We start from the raw sequence: 21,133 nt of genomic DNA on the forward strand, positions 1-21,133 counted from the left end.
TCTAGCTCTTCTGAATTACTATCTCTGACCCTGTTCCTGCATTGACTCTCTTTCATCTTCAAATACTTTTTTAAGAGACAAGATCTCACTCTGTTACCCAGGCTGAAGTGCAGTGGTGTGATCATAACTCACTGCAGCCTCCATCTCCTGGGCTCAAGCAATCCTCCTACCTCAGCCTCCCAAGTAGCTGGGACTACAGAAGCAGGCCATCATGCCTGGCTAATTTTTGTATTTTTTCGCAGGGGCAGGGTCTTCTGTGTTGCCCAGGCTGGCTGGTCTCAAACTCCTGGCCTCAAGTGATCCTCCCATCTTGGCCTCCAAAACACTGGGAGTAGAGGCATGAACCACCACACCTAGTCCTTCCAAATCTTTTAGAGATATTATTTCTGCTGGTTTAGGATGAAACTCAGAATGGGGAAATGGACTGGAAGCTTTCCGCTACAGAGACAGGCCAACGTTAGAGGGAATTCAACATCACAACCATTTCTTTTGAGTGACTAAGCACTTGGAGAGGAAAGATTAGAAAGAACAATAAGTTTCTGCTCTCGAGAAACTTAAGATTTATTAAGGGGAAAGGCCTGCACAGAGATAACTGTAATATAAAGGAGAATATATTGTAATAAGTGTTAAAAAGGCCATGGAACAATGAGGAACACTGTTGGTGCCCCAAGATTATCCCCAAGGCCCGTCCCAGATGTCAAGGTCAAAACTTGTTCTCAGATTTGTGCAAGTGCAGCTCAGTAAGTCCACAATCCTTAAATTGTGCCTAGGGTGACTTAATTGTCTCCCCCAAATCCTGGCCCTGACAGAGGTCACGACAGAGAGTTCCAGTATGCCCTAATGGGTTCCAGCATTTCTCTGCATAGGGATATTCTCAGCCACAGGAGCCTGCTGAGGAACAACCTATCGGATTAGGGACCAATTCTCTTTTAATCTATAGGTTAAAACTTCCTTAAAGGCCCTATCTTCAAATACAGTTACATTGGAAGTTAAGGCTTCCACATATGAATTTGAGGGTGACACATTTCAGTCCGTAACAATAATGTTACATGCTACTATGAGATACAGGGAGAATAGAATTGAGTGAATGGGGATCAGGTGCAGTGGCTCATGCCTGTAATACCAGTACTTTGGGAGGCCAAGGCTGGCAGATCACTGGAGGTTAGGAGTTCAAGATCAGCCTGGCCAACATGATGAAACCCCATCTCTACTAAAAATACAAAAATTAGCCGGGCATGGTGGCAGATGCCTATAATTCCAGCTACTCAGGAGGCTGGGGCAGGAGAATTGCTTGAACCTGGAGGTGGAAGTTGCAGTGAGCCAAGATTGCATCAATTCATGGCAGCGGCCTTGCGATTAGGACTGTTTTGCAGGCAGCTGAAGATGTGCCACAAGCATTTAGAGAAATTGTCAAGGACAGAGGTAAATGCTCTGGAGTCATCCTGTGGATGGAGTGATGGTTGTAGCCACAAAAGTAGGTATAACCTAGGAAGAGAAGAGCATGGGGCTCTGCATCAAGTCTTAAAAGATACTCACACCTACATCGAAGGAAAACAAAAGCAAATCAGACCAGGCGCGGTGGCTCACGCCTGTAATCCCAACACTTTGGGAGGTCGAGGTGGGTGGATTGCTTGAGGTCAGGAGTTCAAGACCAGCCTCATCAATATGGTGAAACCTCGTCTCTACTAAAAATACAAAAATTAGCTGGGCATGGTGGTGAGTGCCCGTAATCCCAGCTACTTAGAAAGCTGAGGCAGGAGAATTGCTTGAACCCGGGAGAGAGAGGTTGCAGGGAGCTGTGATCATGCCTGTACTCCAGCCTGGGAAACAGAGAAAGACTCCATCTAAAAAAAAATAGAATAAAATAAATAAAATAGAGAAAATTATTTTTAAAAAACAGAAAAGGAACAGACGTTGCCTCTGCCACATGTATACCAATAATCAGATAGCTCCAGAGTTGCCACCACCTCACACTTTTAAATTCATCTCTGAGTGAAAGGCACAATGATAAAGAGTGAGAGCCCTTGCTGGCTTCACGTTCCATGTTTACCATCTATTAGCTGAGTGGCCAGAGTGAAGCACACAACCTCTCTGTGATTTCCTTATGCCTACAAGACATCTACACCCCCGCGTTTATTGCAGTAGTAGTCACAACAGCCAAGACATGGAATCAACCCAGGTGTCCAACGAGAAATGATAGAATAAAGGAAATGTGGTGTATACACAGTGGAATACTACTCGGCCATAAAAAAGAATGAGGTCCTGTCAGTTGCTACAGTATGGATAAAACTGGAGGACTCATGTTAAGTGAAATAAGGCAGCAGCAGAAAGGTAAATACTGCATGTACTCACTCATACTCCCTCATAGTGGAAGCTAAAAATGTTGATCTCATAGAAGCAAAAAAAGAATACCAGAGGCTGGGAAGGGTAGGGGAAAGAAAGAGATAGGGAAAGATTTATTAAAGGATACAAAATTACCACTAGAAAGAAGGAATAAGTTCTAGTGTTCTATTCCATTGTAGGATGACTATGGTTAACAGCAAAATATTATGCAGTTTCAAATAGCTAGAAGGAGGCTGTTGAATGCTCCCAACACAAAGAATCACTATGTACCCCTCAATACGGACAATTATTATTTGTCAATTTAAAATGTGTTAGGATTTTTTAAATGGAGATAATGACAAGGTCTACTTTGGAAAACTGTTAAGATTGAGATAATACATAAAATGCCAGCAAAACCCTGGTGTATCATATACATTCTTTATTTTTTCTTTTCGTTTCTTTTTCTTTCTTTCTTTTTGTTTTTGTTTTCTATTGTTGTTAAAATAGAGACGAGGTCTCCCTATGTTGTCCAGGCTGGTCTTGAACTCCTGACTTCAAGCGATCTTTCTGTCTCAATCTCCCAAAGTGCTGGGATTATAGGCGTGAGCCACCACACCCAGTTACATTCTTTAAACTTTATTTAAAATACAGGAGTTACCTTGTCCTTAATCTCATTTGTCTACCTGTGTCCCTGATGGGGAATAATAGCATTGCCCTTCACCTAGTCAATCTTTTGAGAACCCTGAGTCCATCTTTGATTCCTTCTTCTTCTTCATTCCCCGTATACAGTAATTCACTGAGTGTTATTGATTCTAGCTCCACACTGTCTTTCAGATACAATCACTTCTCCCTGTGACCTCCACTGCTGCTCTCACTCAGCTTCCCAGCACTGTCACTTGGACCATGGTCACGATGTACTTCCCGCCAAAAGCGTCGCCACTCCCAATGTGTTTGCTACACTCACCCATTCTCAACATCATCTTCAGGGTGGTATGCATAAGCCACAGGTCATTTTGCATCCATCCCCTTCTGGCAGTTTCTTTTTACAGACAGGATTAAGTGGAGACCCCTCAACATGGCATTCAAGGCCCTTCACAACCTGGCCCCAGCCTATATCTCCATTTGGAGTCTGTTTTTATATTTCACCTTTTACTTTGAACCAATAATACCTAAATAGGAATCAAGACACTTAAAAATTTCATATGAATAATTGTCTTATGACTGCGTATGGACCTGATAGATGGAAGCAGACTTTTTATTTGCCTCCATAGGGGAAAATGCACAATTCTTTATTAAACCTTTCATAGAGAGGCTGGGTGCAGTGACTCATGCCTATAATCCCAGCACTTTGGGAGAGCAAGGAGGGTGGATCACCTAAGGTCAGGAGTTCAAGACCAGCCTGGCCAACATGGTAAAACCCTGTCTCTACTAAAAATACAAAAATTAGCTGGGCATGGTGGCACACGCCTGTAATCCCAGCTACTTGGGAGGCTGAGGCAGGAGAATCTCTTTAACCCAGGAGGTGAAGGTTGCAGTGAGCCGAGATCATGCCACTGCACTCCAGCCTGGGTGACAGAACAAGATTCTGTCTCAAAAAAAAAAAAAAAAAAATCAGACAGTTTCCTCCTGAATACTTCCTGTAAGCAGGGGGATCCCAAGACAGATGTAATTTTTTTTTTTTTTGGCTGTTTTTGTTTTTTTTTTTGAGGCAGAGTCTCACTCTGTTGCCAGGTTGAGTTCAGTGGCGCAATCTCGGCTCATTGCAACCTCCTCCTCCTAGGTTCAAGCTATTCTTCTGCCTCAGCCTCCCGAGTATCTGGGATTACAGGTACACACCACCACACCTGGCCAATTTTTGTATTTGTAGTAGAAACAGGGTTTCACCATGTTGGTCAGACTGGTCTCAAACTCCCAACCTCAGGTGATCCACCCACCTCAGCCTCCCAAAATGCCGGAATTACAGGCATGAGCCACCGCGCCCAGCCGTGACTCCATCTTAGAGGCTAATCTGCCATGTTGACTTCTGATTATTCCCTGGCTACATGAACGCCTCCTGACTCCTCCTTTATTTGCTGTCCCTACTGTAAGAACAAATCTACCTTAATGTTATCACACAAATTATAAGCTATGGCACACAGGATAGCACTCTTGCCTGTACTGAAGAGTTGCTTTGCCTTGTCTTGCTGGAGCACAGATACCCTTTCCCTGTGGGATATAAGTCCTGAGTCTGGGGAATAACAGTGCAGAGGGCCACCTGTCCTGTGGCCACCCAAGACCACACCTCCGTCTGTCAGTTCCCCGATAAAACACCTTTAAGAACACACTGGACTGATCTACCTCCTTCTTTGGTTTCTCAGCAACTTTGGCATTTAGGGGTTGCTTTGTATATATAGTCTTTTCGTGGAACACCCCATTTTTCATTCTCAAAAGTGCTCTGCTTTGGGCAGTACGTTACATGGTTGCCTAGAACTCCCCCTTGCCAAAATAAATCAATCTGAAGACGTGAAGGGCAGTCCCAGAATGATCGTTCCTATTCTTCCCACCCAGTTGGCTCTGGAAGTCACTCTCCTTTTCTGTCAGCATCTCCTCCTACTTCCCTTTGGAACCTCTTCAAGCCTGCTTAGTCCTTGCTGAAACATCTTTTAAGGTATTGCCTCATATTTTCTCAACTCCTTTATTAAAAAATGCTTCACGGCCCTGTTCTCTGAACCTAGTTGATTAGACAAACTAATAGCTAAGAATTAGCTAGATATGCCACCTTCCCACAGAGCATGCATGAATTTTAAAAAGACCTTAAGAGCCCTGACCAAAGGAATGACTAATGGAGGGATTTTAGGAGAGCTGTGTAGGTGTCAGCAGTGTCATTAAAGTGATGTATCAGAGGCCAGGGATGGCGTGAGGGACCAGGGATGACGTGAGCCATTGCTCACACTCTGACCAACAGGAGCAGAATAAGGGAGAGAGAGACATGGAGGTGGGGGGCGCTAGGGGAAGCATGTTTTTAATGGATGACCCTGGAGACTATGAGCAAGGTGAAAATTAAAGAAAAGAAACATTCAGAAAAATTGCAGCTGGGAACTCTGGGTATGTATTTGGAAAGCAAACATGAGAAGGAAATTGTCAAGAGAGGTAGAGAATATGCAGGCTACTACAAAGAACCAGAAGTATTCCAGCCAAGCCAAGCCAGGCAGGCACAGGTTAGGGTGCATGGGATGGGACAGCAAGGGACCTGGCTATCTGGGGCTCCCACGCTCCCCATCTCTGCTTGGGACTGAGAGATGTTTCAGAATCTGGGTTGAACAGGAGAACCTTACGGTGGCAATGGAACAACATCCAGGAAGCAATTACATAAGGATGGGATCACTTCCTTCAAAGGGGCAGGAGAATCTCATTTATCATTAAGAGAGCAAAATAAAGTATTTTTGCATTTTGTATTAGGGAAGACTTAAAATCATAAAGAAAAAATACCAAGGTTTGTGAGGAAGGAGTAAAATAGGTAATCATATACAAATGTAAGATTACAAATAGGGACAAGATTAGGCAATATGTATCAAAAGCTTACAAAAGTTTACATAAAGAAAGCAATCAAAAATATGCAAAAATCAGCAGGGTATGAGGGCTCATGCCTGTAATCCCAGCATTTTGGGGGGCAATGCAGGCAGATCATTTGAGGTCAGGAGTTTGAGACCAGCCTGGCTAACATGGCATAACCTCGTTTCTACTAAATATACAAAAAAAAAAAAAAATTAGCCAGGCATAGTTGTGCATGTCTGTAATTCCAGCTACTTGGAAGGCTGAAGCAAGAGAATCACTTGAACCTAAGAGGCAGAGGCTGCAATGATCCAAGATTGTACCACTGCACTCCAGCCTGAGCAACAGAATGAGACTCTGTCTCAAAAAAAAAACGCAAAAATAGTTTTATATAAAGATATTTATTGAGATGTTACTTATAATCATGAAAAAATTAGAAAAAATAAATATGCAATATTAAAGGATTTATTAAATAAATTATGAGGCATATAATAAAATACTGTATTATTAAAGGTCATAAGAAATATAAGCATGAAGAATATTCATATTATATTTAAAAATAAAAATTATAGAAAAGTATTACATATGAATTTCAATTTTTATCATATTATATATGTATAATAAAAACTGAGAAACGGCTGGGCAAGGTGGCTGATGCCTGTAATCCCAACACTTTGGGAGGCTGAAATGGGAGGATCACTTGAGGCCAGGAATTCGAGATCAGCCTGGGCAACAAAGCAAGACCTCCATCTCTACAAAAATAAATAAAATAAAAAATTAGCCATGGCGGCATGTGTCTTTAGTCCTGGCTACTTGGGAGGCTGAGGTGGCAGGATTGCTTGAGCTCAAGAGTTCAAGGCTGCTATGATCACACCACTATACTCCAGCCTGTGTGACAAAGCCAGACCCTGTCTCAAAAACAAATAAACAAAAAGCAACAACAACAACCAACAACAAAAAACAGTGAGATGGTTTTTTATACAGTATATAGATACACATGTATATATATATATAATATACACAATATATGATTACACATACCTATATGTAGATAGATAGGTACATATACAGATATATAGATAAAGATCTTTGTTTTGCTTTAAACTGAGCTCACCACTATGGCCAAAGTTCTGATATAGATCTTGATGTGCCAAGGTCCCTGTTGGTCTAGGACTTGGCACATGCTGTTCCTCTGCCTAGCTACGTAGACTGTTCTCCCACCATCTCATCCTCCACCCCTGGTGTCTTCATCTGTTCTCTTGCTGCTAATAAAGATATTCCTGAGACTGGGTGATTTATAAAGGAAAGAGGTTTAATGAACTCACAGTTCCACATGGCGGGGGAGGCCTCACAATCATGGCAAAAGAAGAAAGAGGAGCAAAGTCACATCTTACACGGTGGCAGGCAAGAGAGAATGTGCAGGGGAGCTCCCCTTTATAAAACGATCAAATCTTTTAAGACTTATTCACTATCATGAGAATAGCACAGGAAAACCTGCCCTCATGATTCAATTACCTCCCACCCCATCCCTCCCATGACACATGAGGATTATGGGAGCTACAATTCATGAAGAGATTTGAATGGCGACACAGCCAAATCACATCACCTGGTAAAGCTCTAATCATTTTTCAGAAGACAGCTGAAGGATATGTTCTTCATGGAAGCCTTCCCTGATATCTGGCCCTGACCTGATTCCTCCATTATGCGCTGTCTTAGACTAGCCTCCTGTTTCTTCAGAACCCCTCAGTTAGCAGTAATTCACATGTTCATTAGCATAATTATTTTTTCAATGTCTGTCATTCCCACTTGAAAGTAAACTATACCAGAGCCCAGACCATAGTTGTTTTGTTCACTATTGTATCCTCATGCCTAGCCAGTGCCTAGCACATATTTTTTTTGTTCAATAAATATTTGTTGAAAGGATCCATTAATATTTGAATATTCATATTTGAATGAATGAATGAACATCAAGGTTCATCCTAATTTGATAATCCGGAAATCTTCTGTAAAAAATAGTGCTTAAAACTGGTAGAAACCAATATGAATCCTCCAGGCTTGTTGTGGTTTGGAGTCAAATAACCTTCATCACCCAAGGGTATAGATACCCAACATGCTGCATACATTTATTCACCATCTGTGAACATAGTGTAGAGGTTAAGATCACAGTTTCTAGAGTCAGTGGCCTGGTCAAATATTTACTGTGTGACCATTGGCAAGTTAATGAGCAGCTCTGTTTCCCCATCAGATAATAGGACTTTTAATAGTACATGTCTCAAGAGGTTGTTGGGAGAATTAAGTTAATACGAATAAATCACAAAGCTTGGCACATGGCCACAGTGTGTGGGATAAATACATGTTAATTATTGTTATTATTACTATTAATTTTTGTGTATAGAATCCTTGGTACTGTAGGATATGTAGGATGCAGTGATAAATCAGGCAAGATATTGCCCTTCAAGAGCTTGTTAAGTAGGTGAATGGGTAAGTGTGATGGTTAATTTTATGTATCAACTTGACTGGGCCACAAATTAAATATTCCTTCTGAATGTGTCTGTGAAAGTTTTTCCAGATAAGAGCCACATTAATCCCAGCACTTTGAGAGGTCGAGGTGAAAGGATAACTTGAGCCCAAGAGTTCAAGACCAGCCTGGACAAGATATTAAGATCTCCATCTCAACAAAAAATGAATTAAAAAAATTAGCTGGATGTGATGGCTCACAACTGTAGTCCCAGCTGAAGGGAGGCTGAAGAGGGAGGATCACTGGAGCCTGAGAGGTTGAGGTTGCAGTGAGCCATGGTCACGTCACTGCACTGCCGCCTCGACGACAGAGCAAGACCTTGTCTAAAAAAAGCAAAACAAAACATTTAAATCCATGGGCTTAATAATGTACATCACCCTCCCTAATACGGGTGGGGCAGTATCCAGTCTTTGAAGGCTTGAATGGAAGAAAAGGTGGAAGAAGGAGGAATTTGCCTCCTTTTGCCTGCTTTTTTTCTGTCTCACTGTTGGAGGTGAAACGTTTCATCTCATCTTCTATTGCCCTTAGACTGAGATTCACACCATCGGTTCTCCTGGTTCGCAGGCCTTTTGACTTGAACTGATCGCACAGTTGGCTTTCCTGGGTCTACAGCTTGTGGATGGTAGATCGTGGGACTTCGTGGCCTCCATAATTACATAAACCAGTTCCTCATAAGAAATATATATGTGTATGTATATTATATATATGTGTGTGTGCGTGTGTGTGTGTGTATATATATACATATATACATATATACACACACACAGATGAAATATATATATATACAGTATAGATGAAACAAGAGTGCTAGGAGAATTTAGAGGAGGGACTAAAGTCCACCCAGGGTTGAATCTTCTGTGGGCATCAGATCAAAAAGACAAGCTCCCTCGAGGCTGCAGTGAACTATGATCACGCCACTGCACTCTAGCCTGGGCAACAGAGTAAGATTTTGTCTCAATAAATAAATAAATAAATAAATAAATAACTCCAATATGATTTAAACAGCAAGATATATCTTGTTTACATTTCAATCACCTCAGACAGATGCTTTTAACCAAATTAGACAAATTCCCCACCAACCTGGTTAACCAGTCTAACTCATTTTTGCTGTAGTCACAGCAAGAGGAAGCCACAGCTCTGTTCACATTTTGGAAGGATTCCCACAAAGTAGAGACAATCTCCATGCAACTTCTCCCAAAAGCTGGCCAAGGAACATAAACATCAGACTCTGGACAGTCCTATTCCCTATACCCGTAGTATTCTGCTATTCAGCCTGATAGAAATGAGGGACCACTCTTTATCTCATTTGGAAGCAGCAATTATCTGGCAGAATAAGATCACACCAGAGAACATGATTATTCCCTAATAAAACATCTTTTGCAATGCAACATTTATCATGACTGAGTAATTTTATGAACCACTTAGAGAAGTATCACTTCCTTCACCCCAGTAGAAGTCTGTGTATACATTTTGTCTTTCAGCATAATAATTATCAACAACCATCAAAGGGCCATTGTCCTAGAACATTGTTTATAGACAGATTAGCCCCATCAGGGCTTTCTCTGAAATATCCACTACCACCATCATCATCCTCACCTCCACCTCCCCCCAGCATCTTTCTTCCCTCATTGTGAAAGGCCTGTTTATCCAGGCCCTCAAAAAGTTTACCACACTTCAGTTCTCAGAGTAGAACAACAAAGCAGCATGTGTCAAATGGTGGACAGAAAGGAAAGTAGATCAAATCCAAACACAGCACCATTTAGACTTTAATACACTTATTCATAGTATCTTAAACAAGCATAAAGGAAAATAAGCAGGCTTTGAGATCCACAACTTCCCTGACTGATAGACTTAAACCACCTTAATGGGAGACTTGGGGTGCTTTTCCACAGTTCTGAGGTTAAATAGAATGCATGTATTTTTAAAAAAATAAAATTGAGAATTCTTGCCTAAGGCCTTTCATGAACTAACTTCCATGCATTAAATGACTCATTCTTGTAGGCAGTCATTCATTTATCAAAATTGTACTGAGGACCTGCTTGTGCTGGTTAGTGTTTAGAGGCAGGGGATACAGCAGAGATCCAGGCAGACACATTTCCTCACTTATAGAAAGGCAGATGGGCCAGAAACAAGCAAGCAAATACACATGGCACTTGCAGACTTTCTAAGTGTTATCAAGAAATAAGTGGGATGGAATAAGAAGAATAACCTGAAAAGGGAGGTAAGGGAAATAGATGGGGAAGCTAGAAAAGAGAGAGTAGCCAGTTAAGGCCTCTGTAAGAACATGATGTTTCAGCATGAACCATGCAGAGTGACCTACACAGAGGGAACAAATTCAAAAGTTCAGATATGGACAAAAGCTTAATGTGTTAATCAAACAGAAAGGGGACTCTAACAATGTCATGTAGTAGGGTGAGGAAGTTGGAGTGCTGAGATAAAGTCGTAAGATATGCTACATTGAGTTTGGATTTTATTTTTTAAATTATTGAAACACCACATATAAAAGTTGTCTCAAAATGGGTCAAAGACCTAAACATAGCAACCAAAACTATAAAACTCTTAGAAGAAAACATTGGGGGAAAGCTTCATGACATTAGATTTGGCAGTGGTTTCTTGGATATGAACCCAAAGCACTGGCACCAAAAGAAAGAGTAGATAAATTGAACTTCATCAAAATTTGAAGGTTTTATGCATCCAAGACACACTATCAAGAGAGTAAAAAGGCAACCCATGGAATGGGAGAAAATATTTGTGAATCATATATCTGATAAGCAGTTAATATCCACAATACAGAAAGAACTCCTAAAACTCAACAAGAAAAAAAGTCCAATTCCTAAATAGGCAAAGGACTTGAATAAATACTTCTCCAAAGAAGATATACAAATGGGCAATAAGCACAACAAAAGGTCCTCAACATCACTAATCACTATGGAAATGCAAATGAAGACCACAACGAGGTAACACTTCACCCATTAGCATGGCTACTGTTTCAAAACAAACAGAAAATAACGAGTGTTGGTGAGGATGTGGAGAAATTGGAGCCCTTGTGCCACTGCTGGGCAGGAATAAAAAGTGGTACAGCCACTGTGGACAAATGTATGGTGGTTCCTCAAAAAATTAAACATGGGGTTGATCCAGCATTTCGCTTCCTGGTAGGCACCAAAAAGAACTGAAAGCAAGGGCTCAAACAGATACTTGTACACCAGTATTCTGGCAGCGTTACCCACCAGAGCCAAGAGGTGGAAACAACCCAAATGTACGTCAACAGATAAATGGATAAACAAAATGTGTACATGTACAATGGAAAATTACTCAAAGCTAAAAAGAATGAAATTTTGACACATGCTACCGCATGGATGAACCTAGAAACATTATGCTAAGTGTAACAAGGCAAATTCAAAAGGACAACAGTATAATCTACCTATTTTAGTTACCTAGAATAGGCAAATTTATAGAGACAGAAAGTAGAATGGTGGCTGCCAGGGGCTACAGAAAGGGGAAAAGTAGAAGTTGTTTATTGGGTATTGAGTTTCAGTTTGGTGTGACAAGAAAGTTCTGGAGATGGATGGTGCTGATGGTTGCACAATAACGTAAATGTACTTTAATGCCACTGAATCACACACTTAAAAATTCGATATTTTAAGCGAGGCGTGGTGGCACATGCCTGTAGTCCCAGCTATTTAGGAGGTTGAAGTAGGAGGATTGCTTGAGCGCATGAGTTCAAATTCAGCCTTGGGCAATGTAGCAAGACCCTGTCTCCAAAAAAAGTTTTATTAAAGATGATAAATTTTATCTTATGTGTATTTTGGTACAATAAAAAAGTTATTGGAAGATATTGAAAAGTTTTAAAAAGGGAATTTTCATAAGTTGGCTTACCTTTTTAAAGATAATTTGTTTTATGAAGGATAGATTTTTTTCACAGGTGGAGAAACAAGTTAGAAACAGAAGAACAAGCTGTTCCATGTGAGAAATGAAGGGTTAGTGACAGTGCAGAGTGCACATGGAGTCAAACGGCCAGATTTGAGATTTTGGAGGTAGAGCTACAAAGCTAGAGGATGGACCCGAAGTGGGGTGTAAGTAAAAGAATGAAACAAGAATGACACTCAGGTTCTTTGCTGGAGCAATTGAGTGACACCATTAAAAAAACAGGAGAGAACCAGGCCTGGTGGCTCACATCTGTAGCTCCAGCATTTTGGGAGACCGAGGAGGGTGGATCACAAGGTCAGGAGATCGAGACCATCCTGGCTAACACAGTGAAATCCTGTCTCTACTAAAAATACAAAAATTAGCTAGGCATGGCGGTAGGTGCCTGTAATCCCAGCTACTCAGGGGGCTGATGCAGGAGAATCGCTTGAACCTGGGATGCAGAGGTTGCAGTGAGGTGAGATCACGCCACTGCACTCCAGCCTGGGTGACAGAGTAAGACTCTGTCTCAAAAAAAAAAAAAAAAAAAAAAGAGAGAGAGAAAGAAAAAAGAAAAAGATAGGAGACTCTAGCCAGGTATGTTTGCTATTTCCTCTGCCTGGATGTCTGTCTCACAAATCTTGGACTTTTTTTTAATGATAGAGTCTTGTTCTGTTGCCAAGGCTGGAGTGCAGTGGTATGATCTCGGTTCACTGCAACCTCTGTCTCTCTGTTTCAAGTGGTTCTCCTGCCTCAGCCTCCCGAGTAGCTGGGACTACAAGCATGCACCACCACAACCAGCTAATTTTTGTATTTTTTGTACAGATGGAATTTCACCATGTTGACCAGGGTGGTCTTGAACTCCTGGGCTCAAGTGATCCACCCGCCTTGGCCTTCCAAAGTGCGGGGATTACAGGTGTGAGCCACGGTGCCAGGTCTTTCTCACAAATGTTAATATGGCTTTTTCTCTATTATTTAAGTCCTTGCTTAAACATGGCTGCTTCAAAACAGACTTCCTTGACTACCCTAATCACTCCCCACTACACCCCCAATCCCTCTCTAGTCCCCAGCCCCCATATATTCTCCCCATAGCACATCATCACTACCTGAAAGGATACTCTGGTTGTTTGTTTTTCATGATTATTTGTGTTTACTCACCCCACTAGAATACACAAAGGAAGGGACTTTGTCTTCTTCACTATGCATCAAGAGGGCCTAGCTGTAGTAAATGCTCAATAAACATGTTTGGTGAATGAATACATAAATGCAGTTGAAGGGAGATCTAAGAATTTGCTGGTAGAAATACAAAGGAGGCCCACTCTTTCCTTGATCATTTTTCACCCCAAGTTATTGGCTGAGAATTTGTTTGTTTGGGGGTTTTTCTAATTGTAAATTAACAATTTATAACTGTACATATTTATGGAGAACAAAATGATGTTATAATTCATGAATACCATACGGAAGAATTAAATCAAGCTAATTAACATATCCATCACTTCAAATACTTATCGCATTTTCTGGTGAGAACATTTGAAATTTACTGTCTTGACAATTTTGAAATTTACAATGCACTATTGTTAACTATATTTACCACTCTCTGCAATAGATCTTAAAAAACACCCGTATTTCTCCTGTCTAGCTGAGATTTTGTACCCATCACCTTCCCGTTCCCCCCACCCCCACAACCTCCAAAATCACCATTCTACAGCAGAGAATTAGTTTTTAAGAGAGGTACATTACAAGGGAGGAAAGTGAAGAATGGAAAAATAGGATTGTGTGAAATTAAGTCACCACTTGAGTTTTGTGGTTCCAAATTCAAAGTGAATTTATTCAGCAAATATTTGAGTGCCTGCTCTGGTTCTGTGCTCTGCTAGTGATTTAACAAGAGAGGAGTCTACCCAAAGGACTTGACTTTATATCACCAAACTTGACCATGTCACGGGGAGTGTCCTTTCTCCCCGACACCTAGAAAATACGACAACAGCAGCAACAGGAGTTGAGTTTACTTGAGTTCAACTCTCATTTTCAAATTACCTATAAGATGCAAAACATGTATTCAGCACTCTACGATTAGTATAATTATACCATGTAATACACGCCACTGTCCTTGTGGATATTATACTACAAACTACTTAGGGAAGCCAAATATTTAGATAAGCCAATCTGCATGACCTCCAACTTGAGTCCTTGAACACCAGGGTAAATTGAGCTAAGACTATTGGGTAAAATCCATCTGTGGATATTCATAGAACTAGTCTTTTGACTTCCTTTTGGCGAGAGTTTTATTTTCTATTTGAAATTGCTCTTCCCCAGGCTCTGATTAGGACTACACAGGAAAGGGGCGTGCAGAGGATGTGGCCTCTGTAGGAAGCACGTTGAGTGGCATGTGTTTCGTTGTAAGAAATAGAAAACTCAACACAAACTGCATGTGCAATTAAAAAGTCCAGGGATGGCCGGGTGTGGTGGCTCCCAGCACTTCAGGAGGCTGAGGCGGGTGGATCACGAGGTCAGGAGATCAAGACCATCCTGGCAAACACAATGAAACCCAGTCTCTACTAAAAATACAAAAAAAATTAGCCGGGCATGGTGGCGAGCACCTGTAGTCCCAGCTACTCGGGAGGCTGAGGCAGGAGAATGGCGTGAACCCGGGAGGCGGAGCTTGCAGTGAGATAAGATCACGCCACTGCACTCCAGCCTGGGTGACAGAGCGAGACTCCAACTCAAAAACAAAAAAGAAAAAGGAAAAAAAAAAAAAAAGTCCTGAGAAGCCATGCTTTCTAAAGGCTGTTAAAAAGAAAAACAATAATTAAAAAATCCAGAGACAGAGTAAAAATCAAATGGTATTTGATCAGGACTCCAGCACAATCTTGGCAGTTATCTCCATTTCTCTGTGACATTTCTTACCTATGTCACCTTCAAGGGTGTGTTACCTTCATCCTCAAGCTAGACATCTTTGAGACAAGACAGGTATACATGGAGGCATCAGTCCCAGGCCTCCTATTTCCACCTCGTTCCATTTAGGAGGAAAAGAAGCTCCACATCATTCCATCTAGGAGGACAAGAAACTTTAATTCTCTAACCATCAATTCTTACACTTTAATTGGCCAAAGTTAACTCTCATATCCTCTTGGAACTAACCGGTGAGACCAGGACACTGTAAGGGGCTGACTTTCATTGGTTTAGAACTAGGAAGGGACTCTCTAAGACAGTCACCAAGGAAACATAGATGGGATTGCGCTGATTGGTTTAAGAATTGAGGACCCACCCCTCCCCACTTTTGGCTGAGGGTAGGGGTGTCAGGAGTCAATCTTACCCATAAATATCCGGGTTAGGAAGCAGGAAGGGGAAGATTTTACCAGAAAGGAAAGTAACAACATACACCACAGAAAAGGTCTGAAGGGGGCTGTGAAACAGGCAATTTTATAGACCTCTTTTCAGACTTTTCAGTTTCCTCTGACACTGGAAAGCTTCAGACTCATTCACTAAAGGAAGGCAATAATATGGTGAGAGATTTCTGGAGAGATGAATCAGTGCCTGTAAAGCATTTTGTAAGAATGACCTACTAAACAGTAAGACTGTGATCACTGGAATGCTTCATAACCGCACTAACTCTGCAGCCTGCCTGAGCTCAGGATGACTCTGCTACTGTTACTCTGGCAGCCGTCCTCCTCACCGAGATTGTTATGATGGGACCAGCTGAGCCTACAGGGTTCTTCAGCTCCTCGTTCTTCTCTATGATGCTTATTACCTATTTCATAGTCCCCTCAACATTAAAAGAAAGGAAATAGGAGGAAGCTGAGCAGTCATGGAACCTGGACACCTCCTTGCAGTCCCTTCTCAGCACAAATCTAAACACCTTTGCAGGAATGGGCTAGACCCTTCACTGGTTCAGTATCTCTCATCACTCCTTTCTTGGAAGGGAGCAAGTTCATATCTACCTGCCTATCAGCTGCCTGCTTCTCATCACGAAGATGTCAGGGAGGACACTTGATATGGATCAGACCACTGGTTTGGACATTAACCCAACTGAGTTCTACGCAGGGCCATTCTGCAGTGTCTACTGTGTGATCTTAGTCCTCATCTTTCTGAGTGTCAGTTCCTTCTCTGCAAAATTGGTTAATGTTGCCCTCTCATGTCTTAAGGTTCTAGGTTTCCTGAGCCAAGTGAAACTTCCCCAGTAGAAAAGTCTCAATCTTAGTTCAAAATTTAAGACATTCTGTCTTAGTCGGGTGCCCTCCAAGAAACAGACCCTGAGATGGAGATTTATATGAGGAAGTTTGTGGGAAGCACTCTTCGAATCAACGCTCATGCAGAAGAGAAAGAAACAGGATTGGGAAAGGGAGGGGTTACGTTGCAGTGTAATCTTAATGAAGGCCTCAGTCATCATCACACAGACGGCAGGAGAGCTTGGATGACCGTTCAGAGTCCGACTTGAGGCAAGGAGCCTGTGTTTTATCCCATTCCCCACCATCAAGTCCCCAGACTCGGCTTCCTCCAGTGACAGGGACCTAACCCTGGGCAAAGAGTTTTTCTTCAACTATTGACAACTGCCTGGAAAGGATTCAGTGGCAAACTTTCAATAGCCAACACCCCCATAAATCAGGGCATATGAATGTCTCTATCCTGATGGGAGATTTGGGGATCTGGGTGTTGGAGCACAGCACCCACTGCGTGTCCTACCCCTAAATCCTCTGGATGGGGGACCGAGGCAACCAGAGCCACATCTCTTCCCTTTCCAGTTTCTGTCCCCATATCATGACCCAAGGTATCCCGTTTTTCGTCTGGGGACTTACTGAAGGAAAAACTATCCCTGGAGTCCTCCTCACTTAGCTTTCCTCTGATGGTGTGAGTGAGCATAAGTCAATTCTGCAAACAGTCCTCAGAGGAAAGCCAGGCTCCTTGGCATTACAGAGGATGTTACGTTGACCCCACTGAGCTAATGCACTCCCTTTTAAAGGGCATTTTAATTTATCTGCCAGAAAAAGGAATTTGATGCATTGAATGTTATCTTTGTGAACAACTCTACCCTGAAATATCTTCATAACAGTTAGTAACACCTAGTGAGATATTATTAGCATTTCCTTAATTTATACTCGTGGGAGCTAAAGACCAGAAACCTTTTTCTGAAGGGATCCTATGTTTGAAAAACTCTAGTGAGAAAGAAACATTCTTTACAAATGGAAATAACCTAGCTGGCTTAAACATTTATTTTCTTTTACCTACTGTTTTCCTCTGACTTAATTAATTATCTTAGAGTATGCTTTTCTTATATTTCTGTCCTTTGGTTTTGAGTAAAAGGTACATCTTAAAAATATCTAATCAATAAGGAAGATGCAACCCCATTATGCATCACTTCCTTTAATAGAATCTATTTTAAACTTGGACTTCCTGGAACTAAGATATCCAGTGGTTTATCAGAAACAATCAGACATTTCGAATATAGTACATTTATAGGTCCACAGCTACCTCTTTGGATGCAAATTTATACACAGCCATCCTAGGAACTCTCTTAAAGCTAGCCCACCTGAGATGACATCCTCATTGAAATAGAATCATCCTATTGTGGTTATTCAGGAAGAAGCAAATAGCACAGAACCTCAAAAATAATTGTTGCTAGAATCCATCAGGGGTTTAGGAGAACCCAACTTTCCAAATATAACTCCATGATAGAAGACATTTTCCTGGTTGAAAAAAAAATGCTCACTCTTATTAAAATCAATTGTAAAAAAATTTACTGAAAGTTCATTTTATGCCCAATAATGGTGGCATAAAAAAAAAATTCTGAAATTTACAGTCTCACTGGGGAGAACAGACTAGCACATGAAATAATTAAAGCACAATTAAATCTGAAGTCCTGGAAGTTTAGTGGTAGTTCGGGGAGGGGAGGGCTCCACCACTGCAGGCTGATGTAGATATGAAAAGCTTTCACAAGGGGTTAGGAGCAAAGCCTTTGAAAGTCCCAGTTGAACTGCAGAAATATTTTCTGGGAGGGGCAGTGTTTTAAGTGCTCATTACTTTTTCATGTCTTATCTATAAATTATTGATTAGACTGCTGAACGCTGAGCTGTACTTGAAAGCAATAGTCAGGTGAGTGTGGAGAAGGAGGACTCGGGGAAGGTCTGAGAGCTGGTTGGCACCACTTGCGGGAGGGTAGGCCTGGGTAAGAGTCCCAGTGTCTGCAAGAGGATATTGACAGTCAAGGTGGATAAAGAGACATGAGGAAGAAAAGAGGCAACCAGGAGAGGAAGTTTCCCCAAAACAATTTGTCCCTGCTCTAAAATTCAGGACCACGCTTGCTGACCCACTGCATTAGTCTGTTTTGTGTTGCTAAAGTAATACCTGAAGCTGGATAATTTCTAAAGAAAAAAAGGTTTCTGTGGCTCACGGTTCTGATGGTTGGAAACTTCAAGATTGGACATCTGCATCTGGTGAGGGTGGGCCTCAGGCTGCTTCCACTCATGGTGGAAGGTGGAGGGGAGCTGCAAATGGTGCAGAGATCAGATAGCAAGTGGGGAGGTTCCAGGATCTTCTAAACAGTCAGCTCCGGCAAGAAGTAATAGAGTGAGAACTCATTCGCCCCCACAGGAAGGTTATTAACCTATCCATGACCAGCTCCATCATCCAAACACCTCCCACCAGGTTCCACCTCCAACCCTGGGGACTGAATTTCAAGATGAGGTATGGAGGAGACAAACATTGAAACTATAGCACCCACCATTGAGTATTAAAAGAGGGGGAAGTATTTTGGCCCCTCTGGTGATTTCAAATAACCCCTGGTCCTGGGGCACAGTCACTGTCTGCAGGGGGTCTTGTATGGTCCCATCCCTTTTTGCTTATTCTCAGCCTTCAAAGAGAGGGGTAGGGAGAGATTTAAAGGATACAAAATTATAGCTAGATAGAAGGAATAAATGCCAGTACTTTATAACTGCAGGATGACTACAGTTAACAATAATATATTACATAGTTTCTGGCCAGGCACAGTGGTTCACGACTGTCATCCCAGCACTTTGGGAGGCTGAGGCAGGCAGATCACCTGAGGTCAGGAGTTTGAGACCGGCCTGGCCAACATGGTGAAAGCCTGTCTCTACTAAAAGTATAAAAATTAGCTGGGTGTGGTAGCGCATGCCTGTAATCCCAGCTACTGGCAAGGCTGAAGCAGGAGAATTGCTTGAACCCAGGAGATAGAGGTTGCAGTGAGCTGAGATTGCACCACTGCACTCCAGCCTGGGCAACAGAGGGAGACTCCATCTCAAAACAAAATAATAATAATAATAATTATTATTATTATTATTATATATTACATAGTTTCAAATAGCTAAAAAGAGTATATACAATGTTCACAATACAAAGAAATAATAAATGGTTCTGAAGATGGATATGTTAATTATCCTGATCACTGTACATTATCTGTAATTGAAACAACACTATGTACTCCATGAATATACAATTACTATTTGTCAATTGAAAAATAGGGCCAAGCGTGGTGGTTCACTCCTGTAATCCCAGCACTTTGGGAGGCCAAGGCAGGCAAATCATTTGAGGTCAGGAATTCAAGACGAGCCTGGCCAACATGATGAAACCTCATCTCTACTAAAAATACAAAAACTAGCCAGGTGTGGTGGTGCACACCTGTAATCCCAGCTATTCGGGAGGCTAAGGTGGGAGAATTGCTTGTACCCGGGAGGTGGAGGTTACAGTGAGCTGAGATTGTGCCACTGCACTCCAGCCTGGGCAACAGAGGGAGACTCCATCTCTAAATAAATAAATAATGCACTAGAGTACGTGTGGGAAAGGCCTGAGCCACAGCAGCAGCAAACTGACTCAAGACTTCAGAGGGGAATCCTGTAAGAGCACATAATAGGCAACTGATAATAATAATAACCATTAATCGGGCAGGAACTGTCTGCCTGGGCCTGCTGTATGCATTTCTATTCAGTACCTCATTTAATCTTCAAAATCCTCCACTGAGACTGGTACTGTCCCATTGTACAGATGAGAAAAGTGATGCTCCTGGAAGGTTAAAGAGCTTGCCTGAAGGGAAGTATTTGAATGAACCCCATAATTCATCCACTGAAGGACTACCTGAATGAATACATCAATTACAAATGTCCCATAGGAATAAAAACTACCAAAATTATCAAGGTTTGTTAAGTGCCTAGAGTACTGACAAAGAACTTTCTTACGTATTGCCTCTCTCTTACCACAATTCGGCAAGGAAGACACTTACTTCCTCCTTCTAATTCTCCTTCCCAGAAAAATGTGACTCTCCCATGATCTCTCAGCTCGTAAGAGCAGATTGAGGCTGGGCACACTGGCAGGGCCTATAGTCCTAGCTACTTGGGAAGGTGAGGTGAGAGGACCATTTGAGCCCAGGGGTTCGAGGCTGCAGTGAGCCTGCCGTCAGCTGCAACAGCCCAAGTGATATAGCAAGGTTTCCTCTCTGATAAAAACAAAAATGACTGAAACAAGATTCAAACCCAGATGTTCCAACACCAAAGCCCCCTCTGCTCCCACCAACGGCTCCAAGTCCAGGAATAGGAAGACAGTGTGAGGGCTGAAGGGAAAAGACGCCCTCACATGGATGAACACAGTATGACTTACAGGATTGGTGGACATTCCCATGATTACTCTTTTGATTTCACTGTATCCCATTATCTTGCATACAAAACCCTCCTTTTTCCAAAATGGAATTTTGTTTTGGTTGGGGGTAACTCTGGTGGACAGCAGGGAAGGTGAGCACAGTCAAAGACAGCATCCTACCCTAAAACTAGTCTTGAGCAAGAAGAAAGGCTTGATCACAGTGATCTCCAGGATTAAGAGAGGTGACGCCAGCAGAATGTCTGGGGTTTGGGAAACAGA

General features: G+C 41.9%; 1 long non-coding RNA gene across 1 annotated transcript in view; it reads right to left on the reverse strand.

Moving 5' to 3' along the window:
* LOC139356116 (uncharacterized) overlaps positions 1 to 21,133 on the reverse strand; it is a 48,874-nt gene that overhangs the window by 12,537 nt on the left and 15,204 nt on the right. The window contains exons 5-6 of the long non-coding RNA XR_011607509.1: positions 21,035 to 21,114; positions 20,465 to 20,714 (exon numbers count right to left, since the gene is read on the reverse strand). This is a non-coding gene — a long non-coding RNA (uncharacterized lncRNA). The remainder of the gene's footprint in view (positions 1 to 20,464; positions 20,715 to 21,034; positions 21,115 to 21,133) is intronic.

This window comes from Macaca nemestrina, chromosome 9 (genome assembly GCF_043159975.1).
Source record: "Macaca nemestrina isolate mMacNem1 chromosome 9, mMacNem.hap1, whole genome shotgun sequence".
In the NCBI taxonomy this organism is placed as follows: Eukaryota; Metazoa; Chordata; class Mammalia; order Primates; family Cercopithecidae; genus Macaca; species Macaca nemestrina.